Here is a 22,169-nt window from a genome sequence, read left to right as displayed (position 1 = left end):
CTGCCGCCCTCCTGAACCACAGGGTGAGTCATTAGCAGCTACAATTTTTCCTGTCATAATTGTTAACACAGCACTTTCAAACGAGCCTCACTAAAGATTGAACTTGCGACGTTGCACTCAATGTGTTCCTTGTCAGATGCACACTAAGCAAACCCTTAGAAAACGTTATCGAGCCTGAATGTGAGATCTACCCTAGACAAAGACCAAGAACACCGGTACCTTTTCCGGGGGTTTGGGGGAAGGGTCATACTTTGCGTATTTGTTCTCCAGAAAAGATTTCCAAAAGTTAAGGACTGAGTCTACATGGGAAGCTTATGTAACTAATAGAACTGGCCGTTACACACTGATCACAAGTAATGATTTAACATGACGATGACAGTCTATTTGCAAGTGCCCGTGTTCACTCTGAAACTTCCCTTTTGAATGTAAAGAATGACTGTGCTGGTAAAACTTCTACCTTAACTGATTTTCAAACCCCAGAGTGCAACTGAACGCACTGAGACTGTTTTCTCTTTACTTATTCTCAACATTTCTAAACTGACACACAATATTTTTAGCGCAACGCAATCTGACTTTTAATAATCCCTACAAAAGAACAGCCCTGACTAACAATAACCTATACCGTTCATGAATCACTTACCTAACAAAAATCTTCGTTACTCGAACTACTGCAATACATCGAGTGCCAATACTGCCAACTAAATAAAAGATTCTAGCTACTGAAGGCACTAACTACTGACAGGTATATAGTTAGCAAAGGAAAGATTTTTGTAGAGAACAAACAATTTATTTACCTTAATAATATATATATATATATATATATATATATATATATATATATATATATATATATATAATTCGTGACATCCAATTTAACACATTTCCTTTATTTGACGGACACACATCCAGATCGTCCGCTCATATTAACATCTCAGACTCTGGCATCTCTCTCCCCACATTCACCACTGCTGGCGGCTCACTTCCAACTGCCCAACACCATGGGCTGTTCACATCCAACTGCCCAACACTACACTGGCGAATAACTTCCAGCAACGAGTCCAACCACCCACAGACTGCACACAGCGCAGTCAGCGATTTCAATAGAGAGCGCTACGTGGCGTTTCCAACATATAAACCTAAACATCCTACTTACAACACCACTCGAAGTGAGTGTCAATATTTGTTCCTAGAAATTTTATCTTTGTTACACAGTCTGTTGAGGTAGGGGACAGAGGCTACTGTAAGAAAATGTTTCGTCTCTGACATGTCATAGATAAGCATATGAAATTTATATGTATAAACTGAATACATTCTTTAACTATAACAGATAGTGTTATTATTCAGATCCCCCTTTTATAGTAGGAAACTGTGCTTGAGTGAATTTCTGCGAAGAGGCCACTATGCCCAGTAAAGTAGGGCAAAGTGGACACAGACAGAGAAAAGGAAAAATAAGACTCAGATAAAGTGGAATCTGGTTTTCTAAGGCTTGCATTTGGATGCATCCACCAAACTGTGTCACCCAATCCTTTTTCTCTTCGTTGAATGGATGTACTAGATTATTCCACTCAGCAAGCTGAAATGCCAAGTGGCGTTATTTAGTTACTGATTTGCCACAGTATTTTCGTTCCATGTCGGAAATATTGTTAATGAGTTGTTCCTCTTGCTCATGGTTTAATACACAGCTGAAGTTTCAAGGGTATTCTTGCCTTCAATGGCATCACGGGTTTTTGAGAACTCTTCTTTTGAGTGTGTTTCTTGAAAAAATTGGTTGAATTGGCTCTGAGCACTATGGGACTTAAAATCTGAAGCCATCAGTCCCCTAGAACTTAGAACTACTTAAACCTAACTAACCTAAGGACATCACACACTACCATGCCCGAGGCAGGATTCGAACCTGCGACCATAGCGGTCGCGTGGTTCCATACTGAAGCGCCTACAACCGCTCGGCCACTCCGACCGGCTGTGTTTCTTGAGACAGTGAATAGATTGGCTGCTGTAGGCAAAGGGAACTTTTCTTTTCTTGCAGCATCCAATGTCTGTTGTTTAACTTGGGAATCTCTTAACATAGCTTTTCAGAAATTTTTAATACACTAGTGTCCTAGTATACTTACTTTATGCAGTACTCTTGCACCATTACCGATCAGCAAACTTGAAACAAGGTAAACACATTTGAAAAATGCAGCTGCCTCGTCAGTTTATCTCGTCAGGTGACTGGTCACTATGCCCATCTGAATGCCGTTTATGCTAAATGAATACGAAACTTCATAGCCTAGGCAATTGCTAAACAAGTGATTTCTAAGACCAAAACATAACGTTTCCCCAGCATTGTAGCAGTTAACTGTCACAATATATATGTTTTTCAATGCAGGCAAATGAATTTGTAACTTGCCTTACGCCAAATATAGAGAAAAAACAAAATATTTCACGGTAGACGAGCACGCGCATTTGTCGCCACGAAACACGGTGGAAACCCAAAAAAGTCTTTTTGAACAGTTGTAAATATTCGCCACTAGGCTGCGGTAATCTCCAAGAGAATTCAACGAAGTTGTCACTTAACCTGCCACGGCCACAATACTATCCTTACCCTACCGTCTGCAGTTAATTTAACGGTGTCATTTTCGTTCTCCAGAGTGAAATTCATTGCATTTGTTTTCTTTATGTTCATTGCAGCTTTACCCATATTAACGAATAGTAAACTTCCTTGAGAGTTCTATTTACTTTCTCTGAAAGGAGGTTCCTTGATTTCTCAGCGAATCTTATTTTACTGAATAACCCTTTTCGAAACGTCATTGGTGTATATCAGGAACAGTTTGGCGCTAATATGCCAGAGGCTTGTGCCAGCCTTAACCTGAAGTTATTTTGGAAAACGAAGGTAAACCCACATATTTGTGTTTGGATTGACGTTTGTACCCTTCTCTTCTCGTATATGAGTCGATTGCCTCAATTACAGCGTCATATCACTCGGTACCTGAAGGCGAGGAGCAGTTTGGCTTTAGACGGAATACGGGCACCAGAGATGCAATAGGGCTCCTACGAATCTTGGGAGAAAGGTTTATTGAAAAAGGAAGAGACCTATATATGTGCTTCATCGATTTAGAAAAGGCATTTGACAATGTGGTTTGGGACAAGCTGGCGACTATTATGAGGGAAAAGAGAGTGGACTGGAAAACCAGAAGACTTATAAACTCATTATACCTTAATCAAAAAGTTTCAGTTAAAGTGAAAGGAGAAAGTACAAACTGGATCAGACTAGGGAAAGGAGTAAGACAAGGATGCTGTTTATCACCTACTCTTTTCAACCTGTACTTGGAAAATATGATTGACCAATGCTCATTAGATGACAAAGGAGTAGAAATTGGAGGAAGAAGAGTAGGATGCTTGAGATTTGCTGACGACATGGTACTTCTAGCCACAGGGGAAAAAGAATTACAGGATTTGGTGGACACCATTGCAACTAACGGAAAAAAATATGGAATGAAAATTAACACAAATAAAACAAAAGTATTGGCAATAGGAGGAAATAAGGAAATAAAAATTGTGCTGAATGGAGAAACACTAGAACAGGTGCAAAATTTTAAGTATCTTGGAAGCAGGATAGACAGCGACTGGAAGTGCACCACAGAAATTAAAACAAGGATAGCAATGGCAAAAGAGGCGTTTTATAAGAAAAGGAGAATCTTCTGCAGCGGTCTGGACAGAGAACTCAGAAAGAGACTCATAAAATGTCTTGTATGGAGTGTTCTTCTATATGGCGCTGAAACATGGACTATGAGGAAAAAAGACAGAGAAAGGCTGGAGGCTTTTGAGATCTGGACATGGCGGAAGATGGAAAGAATAAGTTGGATGGACAGAGTAAAAAATGAAGAGGTACTGAGAAGAGTGAGAGAGAAAAGACAGTTACTAGATGTAATAAAGAGAAGAAAAAGAAATTGGATTGGGCATATATTAAGAAAGAATGACCGACTGATAAAAACAGTTTTAGAAGGTTATATAGAAGGGAAAAGGAAGCGAGGAAGGAAGAGATTCCAGATACTGGATGACATGATGGACAGTACAACATACAGCAGCCTTAAGAAGGAAGCAATGGATCGCAGAAAATGGAGAGGCAAATGACCTGCTAATATAGCAGATAACTGATGATGATGACCTGAAGGAAGATTCAAGACAGTTGTAACATCTGAGGAGCTGTGAACCTAGAGACCGCCGCCATATGGGAAGAAGGCATTTCACATTCATCTACCGTGAAACACGGTGCGTGAAGTTGGAACTGCAAGAACGATGTGGATGCCGTAGTGATTGCGGCTAGTGATCCACGTACCTCGGCTTGAGACAATGTGTATAGCACTGTTTGACGCTTTATTCTCGGAATCGAGGTCACCGGGCACAGTACATTGTACTCCCGGCGGCCGTAAACTGACAAAGAATCGGCCGTGACTTTTCTGCGGAAACTACCGCAGCGTTCGGTTGTGGGGACTTCGAAAGGTCATGGAGAACCGATACCTGGAGTGAAGCAGATAGGCTCTTTACTGTGCGGTTTCAGTGTTTCGCAAGTTGTTAATTCGATTGCGGTCGCCCGAATAAAATATCTCTATACCCAGATTACGACGAAAATGAAAATAACTGCTGCGAAATAACTGCATTTCTCAGTGCGGAAGAAAAGAGTAAGTTATTTCTTCGTTGATGTGAGCAGATTCGAAGAAGTTAATGTCGTTCAGGGTAATATTTCGAAGGAAAATTACTAATAAGAAAACCGTATACGTGTTGAAACTTCCTGGCAGATTAAAACTGGATGCCGGACCGAGATTCGAACTCGGGACCTTTGCCTTTCGCGGGCAAGTGCTCTACCATCTGAGCTACCCAAGCACAACTCACGCCCCGTCCTTACAGCTGTACTTCTGCCAGTACCTCGTCTCCTACCTTCCAAACTTTACAGAAGCTCTCCTGCGGTTCGCCACAGTTATGTTATTAAAAGTATAAATCATTTAGAAATTACTGTTCAAGCCTGCTTGAAGCAAGAGAGTCAACACACATTTTAACAACCATATGAGTATGAACTAGTTACTTAAGATGATTGACTTTTGAGCGTCGTCACCCAAAGCGTAGGGTAAGTTTCCAGCCAAACAGTGATCGGTCGTGTCAAATGAAAAACGTTCATTCTAATAAAAAGCTATGTATCGATATCTGAACACCAAAATGGGCACTCTGTTGATGGTTCCCCACCTAGAGAAGGAACCTAAGTGTCAAAAGAGGTGTGAGCAGTTCCAATAAGCAGGCGAATAAGGGGAACAGGCAGTATCACAACGGGTTAGTCAGATTTTTCGAGTGATCCTTGTTGTCAGTCATTTACAACCACTTTTCCTTCCAGTGGTGCGTGAACTGGTGCATGACCCCATGGCTGAACAGGGAGGTCAGTGCCTGCTATCCCCCGGATTTCAACATACCATGGTATCCGGCAGTTCCCCAACTCCAAGTCCACTTTATGTGTAAAGCAAGTACGGACCACTTTCTCTGCTGTACACAATCACTGAATGGATGGAAGTGAACTCAGGAAGTAGGAGCTAATGAGAAATTTCAAAAAGTAAATATGTTTCATCTGCTCCAGCTCCTCTAATATCGTCTTCGCCATTTGCATCTACATCTATACCCTGCAAACCACTGTGAAATGCATGGCAGAGGATACGTCGAATTGTACCCGTTCCAGTCATGTACAGAGCGAGGAAAGAATGATTATTTGAATGCCTCCGTGCGTGCAGTAATTTTTCCAATCTTATCCTCATAATTCCTACGTGATCGATAAGTAGGAGGTTGTAGTGTATTCCTAAAACCATCATTTAAAGCCGGTTCTTCTAATACCGTTAACAGACTTTCTGGGGATAATGAAATTACAATGAAATCCAGACCTTTAACTGCTTACAGACATTGATAAATATCAACGGGGACAGTTAGTTTACTGCTATCTTCAAGAGTCTGCCAGTTCAGCACCTTCAGTATCTCTGTGATATTCTCCCACGGATCAACCAAACCTCAAAGCATTCGTGCTGCCCATCTCTGCATACATTCAATATCCCCTGTTAGTCCTATTTGGTACGGGTTGCAAATATTCTAGGATGTGTCGCACGAGCGATTTGTAAGCAACCTACCTCCTTTGTAGAGCCGGCCGGGGTGGCAGAGCGGTTCTAGGCGCTACAGTCTGGAAACGCGCGACCGCTACGGTCGCAGGTTCGAATCCTGCCTCGGGCATGGATGTATGTGATGTCCTTAGGTTAGTTAGTTTTAAGTAGTTCTAAGTTCTAGGGGACTGATGACCTCAGAAGTTAAGTCCCATAGTGCTCAGACCCATTTGAACCTTTTTTTTTTCCTTTGTAGACTCACTGCATTTCTCCAGTACTGTACAAATAAACCGAAATCTATCACCGGCTTTAGCCATGACCGAAGCTATGTGATCATTCCATTTCATATCCCTACAAAGTGTTACACGAAGGAATTGGTATGAGTTGACTGATACTAACAGTGAGTCATTGATATTATAGTCATAGGACACTATGTTTTATCGTTTCAAGTGTACAATTTTACATTTTTGAATATTTAAAGCAGGTTGCCAATCTTTGCACCACTGAAATCTTGTCAAGATCTGAGTGAAAATTTATGTATCTTCTTTCAGACAGTACTTCATAACAGATAACTGCATCATCTGCAAAAAGGCTGAGGTTACTATTGACACTGTTTGCAAGGTTATTAGTATATATCATGAACGGCAAGGGTCCCAGCACACTCCCCTGGGCCACACCTAAAGCTACTTCCACAAATTACGATGACTCCATGCGAGATAACATGATGAGTCCTTCTTACCAAAAGTCCTCAATCCACTCACAAATTTCACTTGATGCCCCCTACGATCATACTCTTGACAATAAGCGTAAGTGTGGTACTGAGTCAAATGCTTTCCGGAAATCAAGAAATGATGCATCTACTTAACTGCTTCGATCAACAGCTTTCAGTGTGTCATGCGAGGAGAGTGCGAGTTGGGTTTCACATGAGCGACGTTCTCGGGATCGATGCTGGTTGGCGTTGAAGAGGTCATTCTGTTGAAGATATCTCATTATATTTGAGTTGAAAATATGTTATAAAATTCTACATGAATCCATTAGGTAAACGATGTTGAAGCCTGAAACGTGGTAAGCTGCAGAACAATGAAAGAGATCGGACATCGAGGTAGGAGAACTGTGCCTAAATGTTTACTGAACTGATATATAATAAACGTTTCAGCCTTCCAGAATGAGATTTTCACTCTGCAGCGGAGTGTGCGCTGATATGAAACTTCCTGGATGACTGAAACTGTGTGCCGGACCGAGACTCGAACTCTGGACCTTTTTTGGAAGTTTTATAATTGTGTTAATTTCAATGAAGTATGTTGGTGCTACTAATAATTGCTTAAAATTTCATGGAATGACATTTTCAATATATTCTCTTGTTTCTTCAACTGAACCATTTAATCCTAATTTGCTGCTACATTTAGAAAGTGTTTGTTAAAAGTACTTGCAGCTTGTGAATCATCAGCCACAATATTGTCATTTAGCTTAATTGTTATGGAATCTTATACACTGAATGGCTGTCCTGTCTTCCATTTCACAATGTCTTATATAGTTTTAATCTTATTATCTACATTATTTATTTCTGGCAGTACATGCGTACTTCTCGCCATTTTAGTGACTTTCCTTAAAACATTACAGTATTTTTTGCAGTATGCAAGTAATGTGGGATCTTGAGTTACTCTGGCCTTTACACAAATTTCGCTCTTCATCTAACATGAGATCTTAATTCCCTTGGTTAACCATGGCTTACTTGCTTTTTAATGGAACTTCTGAATAATATTTTAGGGAAGCAACTTCCAAATATTGACAGAAAGTTTCTACATACAACTCATCCCACAATACTGTTAAAACATTGTATCCTGTTCTCATTAATAAGCCTTATAACACTACCAGCTACTACCAAATTTACAGTACACCGATAACGTCTCACCTGCAAAGGGATTTTAATTTGACCATGGCCATGCATACAATGGTTAAGGTATCGGACTATTTTCGTTTCTCTAAAGATTTCTATTGAAAGGAACAATAGCAGAACAAAAATGAATTGAACCAAAATTCTATTAGTAATAAAGTAAACTGCAATTACATAAAAAGGAAACAGTCACGATCCTAGTTAGGCGAAGCTGTACCAAATGCTAGCATGGTTCATAAAGAAAGTCAACTATTCGGATTGACTTTACTTAATACTGAAATTACGTTTTGTAGATAGGGCACCAAGCACTAACGCAATTCATCAAGCAATGTAACAGTAGTTTGGCACGAATAACGCAGAAAGAATATTAACCATTTTTGCAACTTTCTCTCAATAACATTTACTATCTATATAATGAAGCACAAAGCTACTGATTGTTCTAGGTAAATAATTACCAATGGGGTGGAACAATACTAATTTGGACAAGTTGTTCATTCATTAGTTTAATTATCGGTAAATACTGGCCTTCTCAGGGAATTAAGTTCACTATTCCTATTATTTGTATTCTCAAGGAGGATATACATCATTATACTATTTAGCTCAAATGGAAAATGTGATACCTAGTATAGTTTGGCTAGTATAGCAAGTTGCTTATTATAGCACACAAAAGTTAGACAGCTGGCAAGTCCATTTCATCAATGCTGCAATTGTAAAATGAAACTTAAACATGGATCAACAATTAGTATGGGGACGCAGAACTAATCTTCCGCAGACTTAGATCAAAGCCGAAAAGTTTTAGTCACAACACAATATGAGAAAAACTATTAACTATACACACATGAAAATATAAATGGCACTTCAAAATCTACTAGCCAGTAATTATTATGTATCATCACAGTTTTTGCAGGTAACTTGATTTCAATAAGAGTAATCTCTAAGCTGAATATTTTAAATCTTTTCTTGACAGTTGTACTTTGGTAAAACTACAGCTATCATTTTATGGAAAATACATGTACTTCAAAACTTATGCTGAAATTCACTTACTCCGCACAAAGTTTATTAGCTGTAGTGAAGGTTTACTAAAATTACTTTTCAGCTCAATAAAACAGGATACTCGGAAATATCGTAGTACTTGGGATAGGATCCTGTCTAGGAAGATGAGAAAGGATAAAATACGAGTGTTCAACACAAAGTTTACACAATACAAACACATTATTGAAAACTAAATTACATCACTGGCCTTTGCAGTTATGCAGTACTCAACTGATAATTTGAGATGAAGGTGATGGGAGTCCGATCTGTTGCAACTGTTCAAAAAAGGCTGCAAAACCTTCTATGGCTCCTGCTGTGTAACAAGCTCTAAAAATTCTCTTCTTATCGTCGGATTTTCGTAATTCACAGCTTGCCAAAGTATGCCATGAATTATAAGCCAAATTACTTCTACATCCGATGCTATGTTATACAATCTTGTTGCTCCTCTTGCCTCGTTCAGTTCACAAGATGTGAACACTTTGCCTGTTAGCCATCTGCTAACTCTTGCCACGAAGGAGCTTTGTATAGAAGTTATATCAAAGAGCATGGTACTGTAGAAGTCACAGTAAGTAAAAACAAAGAAATTAGATAAAACAGATGTAGTGTTACAGCCTCACTGCTATGCATTAACCTGCCTCGGAGTTGTAGGTGAAATACTGTTTATTTGCATTAATTGTGCGTCATGATCAGATAGTCCATTAACAACTGGATATGTATTGATTTTTCACTACTGAGCATTGCCAATAAAAATTTTATCAGTCAGTGAGTCAATGTCTTACTATTTTGCTGCACAAAAGTTGGATAGCTGACTACTGAAATTAGACTGAAACACCCAAATAATAATTCTAATTCATTTTCCCTAGCCGTATCTTTTAAGAAATCTACATGGAAAACTCCACAAACTACCGTTTCTTCTTGTCTGTCAGAATTTTCATAAAAAGCTGAAAGTATCCCAGAGGGGATCTGTAGAGTATTACAGTTATCATAGAAGTATTCTGCAGTATCAACTCACGGGCACATGCTTCTAGGTTCTGATCATTACAAAAACTATTGATTTCAATGTCAGGCAACTCTTATTGCAATAAACCATCTCTCAAATTGTATATAAACAATAATGCCTTAAATAAAGTGTGAGTTAACAAATGAAAAAACCAAGCTTTCATTAAGCAGTATAGTCAATGCGAACTAAGGCACTTCACTTGAGTTCATAATTCATAGTCTTTTTTTTATATTATCGAACATAGAAATTCAATACCAGTGGTGGAATAAGATCACCTCTCGCATTTATTAATCATTTGGGTGCAATAGTAAGAGCCGTTTAAACTCGTGGTTTTCTGAGACATAACATTTCTCGAGAACTTGCAAGATTCCCCATGCTGATGGGGCAGTGCATATCTGTCTTCGTTCCATAGCAGTGCATTCTGTAGAACTATAGTGGAGTTCTTGTTCCGAATGATTCACTGAATGCGTGTGCGAATGTCCGATTCTCTACATGTCCCACAATGTTCACGGTATTCGCCGTTCTCGTGTATAGAAATCATTTCATGATAACTTGTTCCTTTCCAAATAGTAATATTGTGCTACAGTACATTAATAACGAGAACCAGTTTTTTTATATACGTGTCTTCATGGTCCAATGATTCATGACGATTTGAGAATGAATAAATCCCAGGTATGAATTATTGATCATCTCTTAACTCTAATTCTCGATTCCCCAATCCAGTCACTATCCCAGTTAGTAATTTCAATACTGAATCTCAAGTTATTTAAATTTAAATGATTTTGGTACAATAAGACTGATGTTCGCATACTCATGACTATTCAGAGAAATTGTTAGAGAGCTATTTTCGGAAGTTGTGAGGTACTAAGAGCCAAGTTTAGATCATGTATCAAATCCCTACCCTCAAAAATGGTTGAAATGGCTCTAAGCGCTATGGGGCTTAACATCTGAGGTCATCAGTCTCCTAGACTTAGAACTGCTTAAACCTAACTAAACTAAGGACATCACACACATCCATGCCCAAGGCAGGATTCGAACCTGCGACCGTATCAGCAACGCGATGCCGGACTGAAGCGCCTACAACCGCTCGGCCACAGCGGCCGGCTCCTACCCTCAATAGCTTGTTCAAGTAGCCCTCTCAGCCACATTGCCTCCCCCTCTTGCATATTCATGGCAATGTGTTGTGCCTGGAGACCCTTTCTTTTATAAGTAGCTTACATACAGCAATTCTACAATTCCCCAAGTAGGCAAGTAGCTTATATTCCACATATCACCGGTACTATATCGTCTCCCTCTCTCTCTCTTTTCTTTATACAAGGTATCGGTCTGTTACGTTTGGAATTGTGGATGAAAATATCTATAAGTCATGATGTCGCATATATTTCGAACACTCGTATTAGCAGCTAAAATATAAGCTAACGATCATCAGTGTTGGTATGTAGGCAAATAATTCTGAGTAAAGGCACTAGACTGGGTTGTTACAATTTACTTCTGTTGTCAACAGCCACGAATAACTCAAGAACACGCGTGACTTGTTTAAAATTGCAATTGTTAATGCCAGATAAATATTGTTGCAGAGAGAGACACCATATAATCACCTACGTAGCTGCACTATTATGCTCAATGTTACGTAAATTTCTTGTTAAACACTTTTTCTGCTGTTAAATATCAAAAAAATGGTTCAAATGGCTCTGAGCACTATGGGACTTAACATCTATGGTCATCAGTCCCCTAGAACTTAGAACTACTTAAACCTAACTAACCTAAGGACATCACACAACACCCAGCCATCACGAGGCAGAGAAAATCCCTGACCCCGCCGGGAATCGAACCCGGGAACCCGGGCGTGGGAAGCGAGAACGCTACCGCACGACCACGAGATGCGGGCTGTTAAATATCATTTGAATAATATTTAAGGCAGTGAAAACAGGATTTTTACATCAGCGATTTACCAGTAAGCCAGCCTGAAACTCATACTATTATTTATTGTCCTTGCATTCGTGTTGCATATTTAATAAAAACTTTTCTGCAAAAAGTATTTTCTGTTCCTGATAGCAGAAATATTTAAAGGTTTGTTTCCTGTTGTTTTTTAGGTGAAGCCCAAAAATCATGTGATTATATTTTCGTATTGGCTGCTAATGCGCCATTAAGACAAAAGAATGTCAGATGGCCAATGATAAAACTTGAATTATGACAATAACTATTTCCACTTAATTGCATTCACATGGAGGGAGTAGTATGAAACGAGATTAAAAAGACGAGTACTTTTTATACAAAAAGTGTTGAAAAACTGATGTACAATTAACAAAATCGTACAGTCAGAAGCAACTTCGTACAAAAGCGTCTAGTAGGTCAGAGGTGTGATACCAGACCCATCATTTTATTCACCCTAGCCTTTAACACGCACTTATATTGAAATTCCATGACATGGTATAGTCCTTGTTATGCTTAGAATTTATTACAAAGAAATATATTTATTATTAATATTTTTATATTCAGAACACCTGAAAGTGGAGAATTTTCTCGTTCCAAAATAATATTTCATCACTGATAGCACATTTACATTTATAAACACGCATAGTTTTATTCGTTATTGACGCAGTGCACTTGTGGTTATCGTAACATTTTACTACGGTTTTTAGAAGGCTTTCCAGGGGACGGTACGTTGTCTTCCTCCCCTATTTTAAATAACGGGATAGGTTATAACAGTTCTTGCTTTGCATTCATCAATATTGAGAAACAAGTGCGCTGCTTGATCCATATGTGTACTAAAGAAACTAACACGTACTGCCACTTAAAGATATTGCAAAACGAAGAAATTTCTACTCACAAAAGGTGCACAGTTATTCTAGAAAAGAATTATGTAAGTTTCCTTAAGTCTGTCTCATAATTTGGTGAAATATCAGATGAAACAGCCTGATGATACAAAAAATTTTCGTCATATACCATAAAATGCTTGTCTGTACACAGAAGGAACACTCCCTCTTCCATCCGTACGCCAGTCTAAGTAGAGCGTCAAGTTGTAAACATCCTGCGCCCAACACCTGCTCTGAAGAGCTAATCTTGGCGCCTGTTCAAGAAGGCGCCGAGGCGGATCTCTCGACTGTTATTTCTAGCAGCACGTTCAATTTTCTGCCACGTCAAGGAGATTTACCTGTTTCTATATCAGCGCATTCTCTGTCTGCTGTACCAGTAATTCACACGGAATGGAGAGACGAGGATACCGTTGACACATGAAGTGGAGAGACGACGATAGCGTTGGTATTAATGTTTCACATAGTCTTTGTTTGGCACCATACATTTCTTTCACATGACAGTAGACGAAGAAGATACGATGTTGTGAGTTAGTCATAAACTTTGGTAGAGGGGAAGTATGTCGCTAGAATTTATGGATACTGCTGACAAATGCTCCTCATGAGATTACTCACGGACAGGTAAGTCCTCTACACATGAGTGGACCTCTTTCAGTGTTAATCAGCCAAATTCGTGATGAGAATATTGTATCTGAGTATTTCAAGTTAAAATGAAAGAAATAAGCGATAATTTTCTCTTCCATTTTTGTTTTCCTGCGCTTTTTCACTGCAGTGCTGTCTTTCTTCGAACGATGTTGCGGCTTTATCAATGGTTTATCGCCACGTTGAGCGGTGAAAGGAGTGTATGTATCAGCTGAAAACAATGATGTCACCTGTCTTCAAAACTCTTCTTCTGACCACCAACATAAACGGCTACTGGAGATTATTTGTAAATGGAAAACACATTTTGGCATGATCGAACTCCAACCTATTTTCGCATTATATAACCTGTGTACTCGAAATACCTATCTTCTTTATCGAATAGTATTTCACTTTTCTCGTGGGAAATAATTTTCACTGTATTTATAAGACAACTTCAATTTCTCAACCATTTTAAAGTGCCGCCAGTAATTTAATCGGCATTTCATAAACATGTACATTCAGGAGTACAACAAAATTGTAATATACGTTAATGTTTCTAAACAATGTAACATGCAGCTTTCTAAAAGTTCCACCTGCAAATTTGCATAGGAACTTGATCAACGTCGCAAGAAACAACACGTTTATTATTACCAGTCACTGTTTATTTATCTCCACGACGCGTTTCAAAGGCTTAAACTTCCATCGTTAGGCATATTTACACTTGTTAGTGTGACATATGTGAGTCCTGTGTTACGATTTTTGGAGGAAATTCCGGCACTGTCGCCATTGGTCACAGGTTCCTTTCACCGTCGTAACATACCAAATGTAAACTGTCATATTTTGTAAACAAAGACGTCATCATTGTTTACAAAATATGCCAGTATACATGTGATGTCGTACGATAGTGAAAGGAATCTGTGACCACTGGAGACATGCCACAAGTTCCTCCAAAAATCGTATCGCGACACACACATATACTAACAAATGTAATTCCACCTGATGATGGAGATTTAAACCTGTGAAACGCGTCGTGGAGATAAATAAACAGTGACTAGTAGCAGTAAATCTGTTGTTTCATTAGATGTCAATAACAGTGAAGGTAAAGGCTAACCTAAAGCGTTCGCATTTAAAGAACTCGATCAATATTCGATTTTCGAGATAGGATTACGGACGAATGGTTGGTGACTATTATGAAAAGATGGACGATAATGGTTTAACGTTATGTCGACGACTAGGTTATTACCGTCTCTACACAATCTTGTACACAACAACGATGGAGATTTTTTAAAAGGGAACCACTCGGCATTCACCTTGATGAGATTTAGAGAACTCGTGTATAACATAAATCTGAATGGCGGGATGAGGATTTGAATCCCGAGCATCGCCACTGCGAGTTCTGTTCTGTAAGCACTGGGCCACATTTCTCAGTAGCGCTTTCTGAGGCTGCTTCTCATGAAATTTTGGTTTTCACAAGGCTTAACTTATCTCAGTTCTTGGTTCGCATCGGTGAATGCTTTTGGAATTCTTCCTCCGACGGCATCTACTTTCTACAATTTTCGAATGACATGATTATTTCTCTTTACATCAAGTGCTGATTAGCATAAGAGCTCTGTAGTGAAAACAATTTCGTGGTATAAGGCTCCTTGGTAATACTCCAAACGTAGTTCGCTACTTTTTACAACATTTTTTTCCCTTATCCTCGATTTGATAATGTTTTATCGTGATGCACTTGAAAGGAAACAGTACCAAGTATGAGTGCAAACCACTCGAAATTCACATGAAATGATTAAAAGTCGAATATGGTTGCTTGTCCTTTTCTTTTATTATCCTGCATTTGTGCAAGGTGATTCAGAGAAACGGTAAGATCTGACATTTGTGTTGGTAGCCTGTTGATGCTGACTTTAATATGGAAACCAACTCATGTCATCTTGTCATTTAGTTAACTTGGTAAGAGCGGTGCGCAATGTCCTTTTGCTTTCAAAACTTTTTAGAAAATGACTGAAGTCTGAGTGTACAGAGCTTTAGTTTAAACGCCACTGTCATATTCAGTCAGCACAAGCATCTACGAAGCGGATTAGTAGTTTTGAGAAAACTGGTTCAGCAATGATAAAGGCAGCTCCAGGCTGTGTGCGAATCGTTCGTACAGAATACAATATCGAAGCTCTACGATTTCCTGCAGTAAGAAGCCCACACCGCTTAGTCGGTTGTCATACTACATTGTCTTTACAGGCGAATAATCCTGGTGTTCGAAGTACATTGGTAGAGGATCTACATTAACATCCATGCAAATTACAGAAACCCAACGAGTACCTAATGCGACAACAATTCTGTCAACAAATGCTCGAAAAGATAAACGGCGGCGATAAGTTTTTCGTTAGTTAACAACCTGTGGATGTCAGACGAAGCCCATTTCCAACTTAATGGATATTTTAGTAAACAAAATTTTTGACGCTGGGCACAATAAATACTTACTCATTGTCAGCTACACACCGTCTTTGCACATCAACAACGTTACCGTATGGTGTGCTGTGTCATCATAATTACGACTTCATTTTTTGACGACGTGAATGTCCTAGCGACTACACTCATGTTCATAAATTAAGGATAATTGCAGAATGTGGTGCCTCACAACGCGGCACTACACAAAACTGGCGCTAACAGCATAGGCACATAAGGAACACACACGACACAGATCTGTAAGTCCAGGGTATTGGTGATAAGTTGAGAAAACCGTCCCGAAACACATGTGCTACAAAACGGCAGTTTCCTGCACATGTGCCCCGACATCAATATGGGATATGATCACCATATACACGTACAGAGATTGCACAACGGGTTGGCATACTCTGGATCAGGTGGTCGAACAGCTGCTGGGGTATAGCACCAGTGCCTGTCGGAGCTCCTGAAGTGTCGTAGGGGTTTGAAGACGTGCAGCAGTACGTCGACCGAGAGCATCCCAGGCGTTCTCGATGGGGTTTAGGTCTGGAGAACATGCAGGCCACTCCAGTCGCCTGATATCTTCTGTTTCAAGGTACTCCTCCACGATAGCAGCTCGGTGGGGCCGTGCGTTATCAGCCATCAGGAGGAAGATGGGACCCACTGCATCCCTAAAAAAGCGGACATACTGGTGCAAAATAACGTCCCGATACACCTGACTTGTTACAGTTCCTCTGTCAAAGACATGCAGGGGTGTCTGGAACCGTGTGAACTTAGAACTACTTAAACCTAACTAAACTACGGACATCACACACATCCATGCCCGAGGCAGGATTCGAACCTGCGACTGTAGCGCCTAGAACCGCTCGGCCACACCGGGCGGCCTTAGTAACTACAAATCGATGTGGTTGTATACCGGTATGTTCATTTTGTTTAATAACTGCTCATTGTACATGTTCTTCTGGTGTATTGTGTTTATCAGATATTATTTAAGAAAGTTTAGGTAGGCAAATAGTATTGAATAACAAGCCTATAATTAATCTTATACCTAGTATGATACTTTGGTGATTCATTTTATCATCACCAAATACAGGGTGTCCCAGAAATGTTACGACACACTTCCAGGGGTTGTAGAAGCTGTCTTTGAGGAACAAATCGAGGATACGAATCCTTGTCTGGAGATGTCATCGAACAACGTCGAAATTTAGGCGCCGGCGCCTGTCGCTAAGCCAACCATTTAGGGGTTTCACGAGAAAATAAAACTGCGGATGGAAACTCGTGTCCGAAACCATCATCCACCGCGGCAGCAAAGCAAAGCATTCGTAGGAGAGAAGGCCTTTCTGCGGGTCCCTAAACTCGATTTGTTCCTCAAGACACCCACTACGACCCATCGAAGTTTGTCGCAACGTTTCTGGGACACCCAGAACAGCTCCTCCTCCTCCTCCTCCTCCTCATCCTTTAAATTTAGCAAGTGGCATAAGTTTATTAATATTTTAAACATAGCTGCACAACAGCAACGGTTCCACGTAATAAAATTATAAACAGCCGACCAGTTGCAATGGATAAAGAATTCTTTACCTAGGTTTCTACAAATATAAATTTGTCTTCTTTATCCATTGCAGCTGGTCGGCTGTTTATAATTTTTTTAATAAGTTTATTAAATAGAATTCGGGTTCCCGGGTTCGATTCCCGGCGGGGTCAGGGATTTTCTCTGCCTCGTGATGGCTGGGTGTTGTGTGTGATGTCCTTAGGTTAGTTAGGTTTAAGTAGTTCTAAGTTCTAGGGGACTGATGACCATAGATGTTAAGTCCCATAGTGCTCAGAGCCATTTTTTTATTAAATAGAATTAAGTATTGCTCTTGTTTTAGATTTTTTGTATTAATTTCTTTGTCTCTTTTTAGAACTGTTTATACAGTACATATTAAAAGCTATTCTCAAGATGAATCAATATGCTGGTGTATATTCTATGTTTTTAATGACATTGAACGGACTAAAAACCACTTACTACTTAATGTTCATAAAAATATAATTAATAGATCTTTCTGAAACTGTTTAGCTCGCTGTTTATCGCAATACTAGTCGACAAGAAGAAAAACACTGTTATGGCATCAGGCTATGTTATGGAGTGGCAACGGCCTTGCTGCAGTGGATACACCGGTTCCCGTCAGATCACCGAAGTTAAGCGCTGTCGGGCGTGGCCGGCATTTAGATGGGTGACCATCCGGGCCGCCATGCACTGTTGCAATTTTTCGGGGTGGACACATCATCATGATACCAATTGAGACTCGACCGAATAGTAGCGGCTCCGGTCAAAGAAAACCATCATAACGACTGGGAGAGCGGTGTGTTGACCACATGCCCCTCCTATCCACATCCTCATATGAGGATGACACGGCGGTCAGATGGTCTCGATGGGTCACTTGTGGCCTGAAGGCGGAGTGCTATGTTATGGAGGCACGGGCAGTTACTTCCTGCCCACCTGACGGCACAGGATAAAGGACAGTGACAGAACTGCCCCAGCACGTTCCAAGATTCACATGTTGCAGAAGGCTCTCGGGGTAGTCGCTTCAAGGGCGGCCTTCCCAGTGTGTACGCTGCTAATAGTGGCACCAAACAGTGAGGCCACGGCTGTGTGATGCGGTGGGGGCAGCGCCGGGGGAAGGGGAAGACGGCGACGTGGCGGTCAGCTGACGAGCCACGTGGTGCCACGCGGTCAATGGCGACCTGGAGGGGGTAGGAGGGGGGGGGAGGGGAGAGGGTCTGTCTGGCGACCGTCCCAGCCGCATTGTGACACCAGGCGCCGGGTCGGTATGTGCTGCGCCCTACACCGCTCGGACTCGAACAGGCGGAAGAGTTAGCGACAACTTGTCACTTGCAACGAACCGTGTTCACTTTGCGTAAGCAACACAGCTGACATCGCACTGCAAAACAGCGTTCTGTGCATTACACAGTACCACCGGCACAAGCTCGGAATTTTTGACCTAACACAGCTGCCCCTACCGCCGTCGTTTTATGCAACCTGCATAGTTACAGCTGGCCTTCATACATCACACACGAGATTTTCATAGTCTATCGCTCGCTACTTGTGAACTATTAGCCCTACAGAAAAAAATGAGCAGGACCTTTTTACATGAAACTCCACGTAGGAAAATTTTGTACTGGGATACGCTCTGCTGGAGGTCACGGTTTTCAAAAAAAAAGTTCAAATGTGTGTGAAATCTTATGGGACTTAACTGTTGAGGTCATCAGTCCCTAAGCTTACACACTACTTAAGGGAGGTAGGGCGTGAAACGGGCCGACTTGGAGCAGGAGAGGCACCACAGGACATTTTAATTTACACTGTCTATACTTTTACAACTGAATTCATAAAACTTTGTTCGCATGACCAGGAAGGATTTAGGAATCACAATCATAGCAGAGGAAGTTGAAAAACATAGCAAAACAATTTTTTTTTTACATGTGAAATTTCATCATTTTTCACTTGGTATTGGCTGTATTTGTTGCTGTAGGTACACTTTTCTGCATAAGTAAGAGAGATTCTTCGATGAAGTTTTGCACAGCATACAAACCATACTTACATGTGTATGAGACTCTAGAATTTCCCAAATCTGTTAAAAACTGTGGTAAAAATTGAGATAATTAACTATTAAATTCGAGTTTTCTCTAATCACAAAGTTTAAAACCTAACAGCCCATTCATTTTTCCATAGATTAAATAAATTCTAGAGTTTCATACACCTGTAAGTATGGTTTGTAAGCTGTGCAAAATTCATCGAAGGATCTCTCTTACTTATGAAGAAAAGTGTACCTATAGCAACAAATGCAGCCAACAGTAAGTGAAAAAAATAATGAAATTTCACATTTAAAAAATATTATTTTTTCGTGTTTTTGTACTTCCACTGCTATGAGTGTGAAACCTGAATCCTTCCTGGTCATGCTGACATAGTTATATGAATTTATTTGTAAAAGTATAGACAGTGCAAATTAAAATGTCCTGTGGTGCCTTACCCCCCTTAACCTAAATCATCCTAAGGACGAACACACACACCCATGCGCGAGGGAGGACTCGAACCTCCGCCGGGACCAGCCACACAGCCCATTACTGCAGCGCCTAAGACCGCGGCGCCACAATTTCGAATTATTCAAGAAAAACGTACAAAACTGAACTCCAAACACACCTCCAGCCCTCACACTCACCCTTCACCAGTCAGGATATCTAGTACGTTTCGCCACTCCTACCAATGCACAAAAATTTCCGACGACCCGAACTATTCCCGATATTCGACCTTTTTGGTCTATGTTGATTGGGCTATTACGCCACCACTATAGTGGGCTATTTCGTTAACATCATTAATTTCAACGCGCTCGTGACAGTAATGAACGGCAAATGACTTTTGGAAACGTCATGCAAAAAATTTTTACGTTGACAATGCGATCTAAACCCTTACAAGCGGTAGTTCTGTAGACAGAAGGCCTGACGAATACAACGATGTAACTATTTTATGCTGCAAAAATTCACAAAATCGCCTGGTAAAATACACTCTCGCAGACGTCAGTTTTAAAATTTGTAAGTGCTCGACTAAGCCGATGGCGTAATAAGGGCCGGACGAATGAAGCCCAAAAAAGTTCGAATGGGGGAAATAATATATGGAGTCGCAAATTTTTGTAGAGTGGTGGGAAGGACTGCCGTGAACGACATGCAAGATATTCTGACAGCTGGGGACTGAGTGTGGCAGTGGGGGTGCATTTGGAGGTCTCTTTCGTGCGTTTTTTTATTGAATAACTCGAAAACTACGACCTCTAGCAAAAACGTATACCAGTCCGAAATTTAGCTACATTAAATTTACTACAAAAAGTCCTATTAATTTTTTCTGCAGGACTAATAGTTTGCGGTTAGTGAGCAACAGAATACGAAAATCTCGGGCGTGGTTTATGAGGGCCAGATGTAACATTGTAGGCTGCGTAAAACAACAGTAGTAGGGGCAGCTGAATCACCTTCTATATTGCCAATTAATGATAACTGCAAATGTTAGTAAAAATTCCGGAAAAAAATATTAGACATCTTTGCTTTTAGTCGAGAATATGATGGAGGACTTTCCAATAAAGAAGATTTCTGACCAGAAGTTACGAAAAAATAAAAATTAACTCACAACTAATTCTTAAGAATTTTTTTTTTTTTTACTTCCACGTACTGAAAACAAAGTCGCTAACGTAAATGGACTGAAAGAAATATATGAACAGTCTCAAAGTTTATATATTTTGTCGTGAAAATATAAAAAGTATTTCGAGGTAAAAAAATAAAATACCGTAAGTGGCGTGAAAATGTTTCGCCTGACCAGCCAAAAATGTCGTCGCTGACGAATTTGCGCTCCTTTGGAATTCGTAAAAACTCCCATCGAGAAAGTTGCTAAGAAAATCTATAAAATTAATGTTGGTAACACCTGAGACATTATTTTATCGCGTCACCTATGAACAGAATTCTGTTTACGATAGATTCCGTGCACGGCAGCACGCGAGTACTTGTTTACCGCCGCCATGATTTTAGTCCCGAAGACTCGCTTTAACAGGACCGAGAATATTTCCTACCTCACGAAATTTTTTAGTTGTAGCTGTTGCAGACCCTCTATCTCAGCACGTCTTACCGAAAAGGCCTATACACGCTATGCAAAAGCAGCTTGTGGTAGTTCCAGGCCACTATTTCCGTTGGACGTCGAGCAAAATTTATTGTTTCGTATAGTTTTGAGAAACTGTAACTTTACCGAAGTGTATTACCGGACTATTGTCCTCAGTATGCAGTGTGTCTCTGCTTTCCACTGTCATTACACTTCCTAAAAAGAAAACCAAGTGAGCGGAGAAGACGAAGAACGGGCATAACCGAGCCAGATATATTTTTTCACGGAGAACACCCTGTATTTTTCGAGCCGTAGGATACTCTCCCCTGTCGTAGTTATTTTGCACAATTCGGTACTAGTTTCGGTCACTGATCATTATCAAACTTAGCCTAAAACGAATAAATCAAACCATTGGGGATTACACAGTGTATGGGGAATACGATGTTAAAAAGTATTTCACTTACTGGCATAAAAGACAGGAAAGTTAGCGAACTTTGAACAAAAGTAATTGGCTCTTTTAAGTTCTGCATAGTACTTACAAAATTCTTACAATAATAACTGTGTAGGATAGTTTTCGTCAATAAGCAAGTCGATACCGGCAGCTAGTAACACACTGACAGGTGTAAGTAAGCCAAACAGTAGTGGATACAGT

At 40.2% G+C, this 22,169-nt stretch overlaps 1 protein-coding gene across 1 annotated transcript in view; it reads right to left on the bottom strand.

Moving 5' to 3' along the window:
• LOC126248189 (uncharacterized) overlaps positions 1–22,169 on the bottom strand; it is a 428,326-nt gene that overhangs the window by 191,245 nt on the left and 214,912 nt on the right. The window lies entirely within an intron of this gene.

Source organism: Schistocerca nitens, chromosome 1 (genome assembly GCF_023898315.1).
Source record: "Schistocerca nitens isolate TAMUIC-IGC-003100 chromosome 1, iqSchNite1.1, whole genome shotgun sequence".
Classification (NCBI taxonomy): Eukaryota; Metazoa; Arthropoda; class Insecta; order Orthoptera; family Acrididae; genus Schistocerca; species Schistocerca nitens.
Note: the sequence above shows the minus strand (reverse complement) of the source record. Positions and strands in the feature narration are given on the sequence as shown.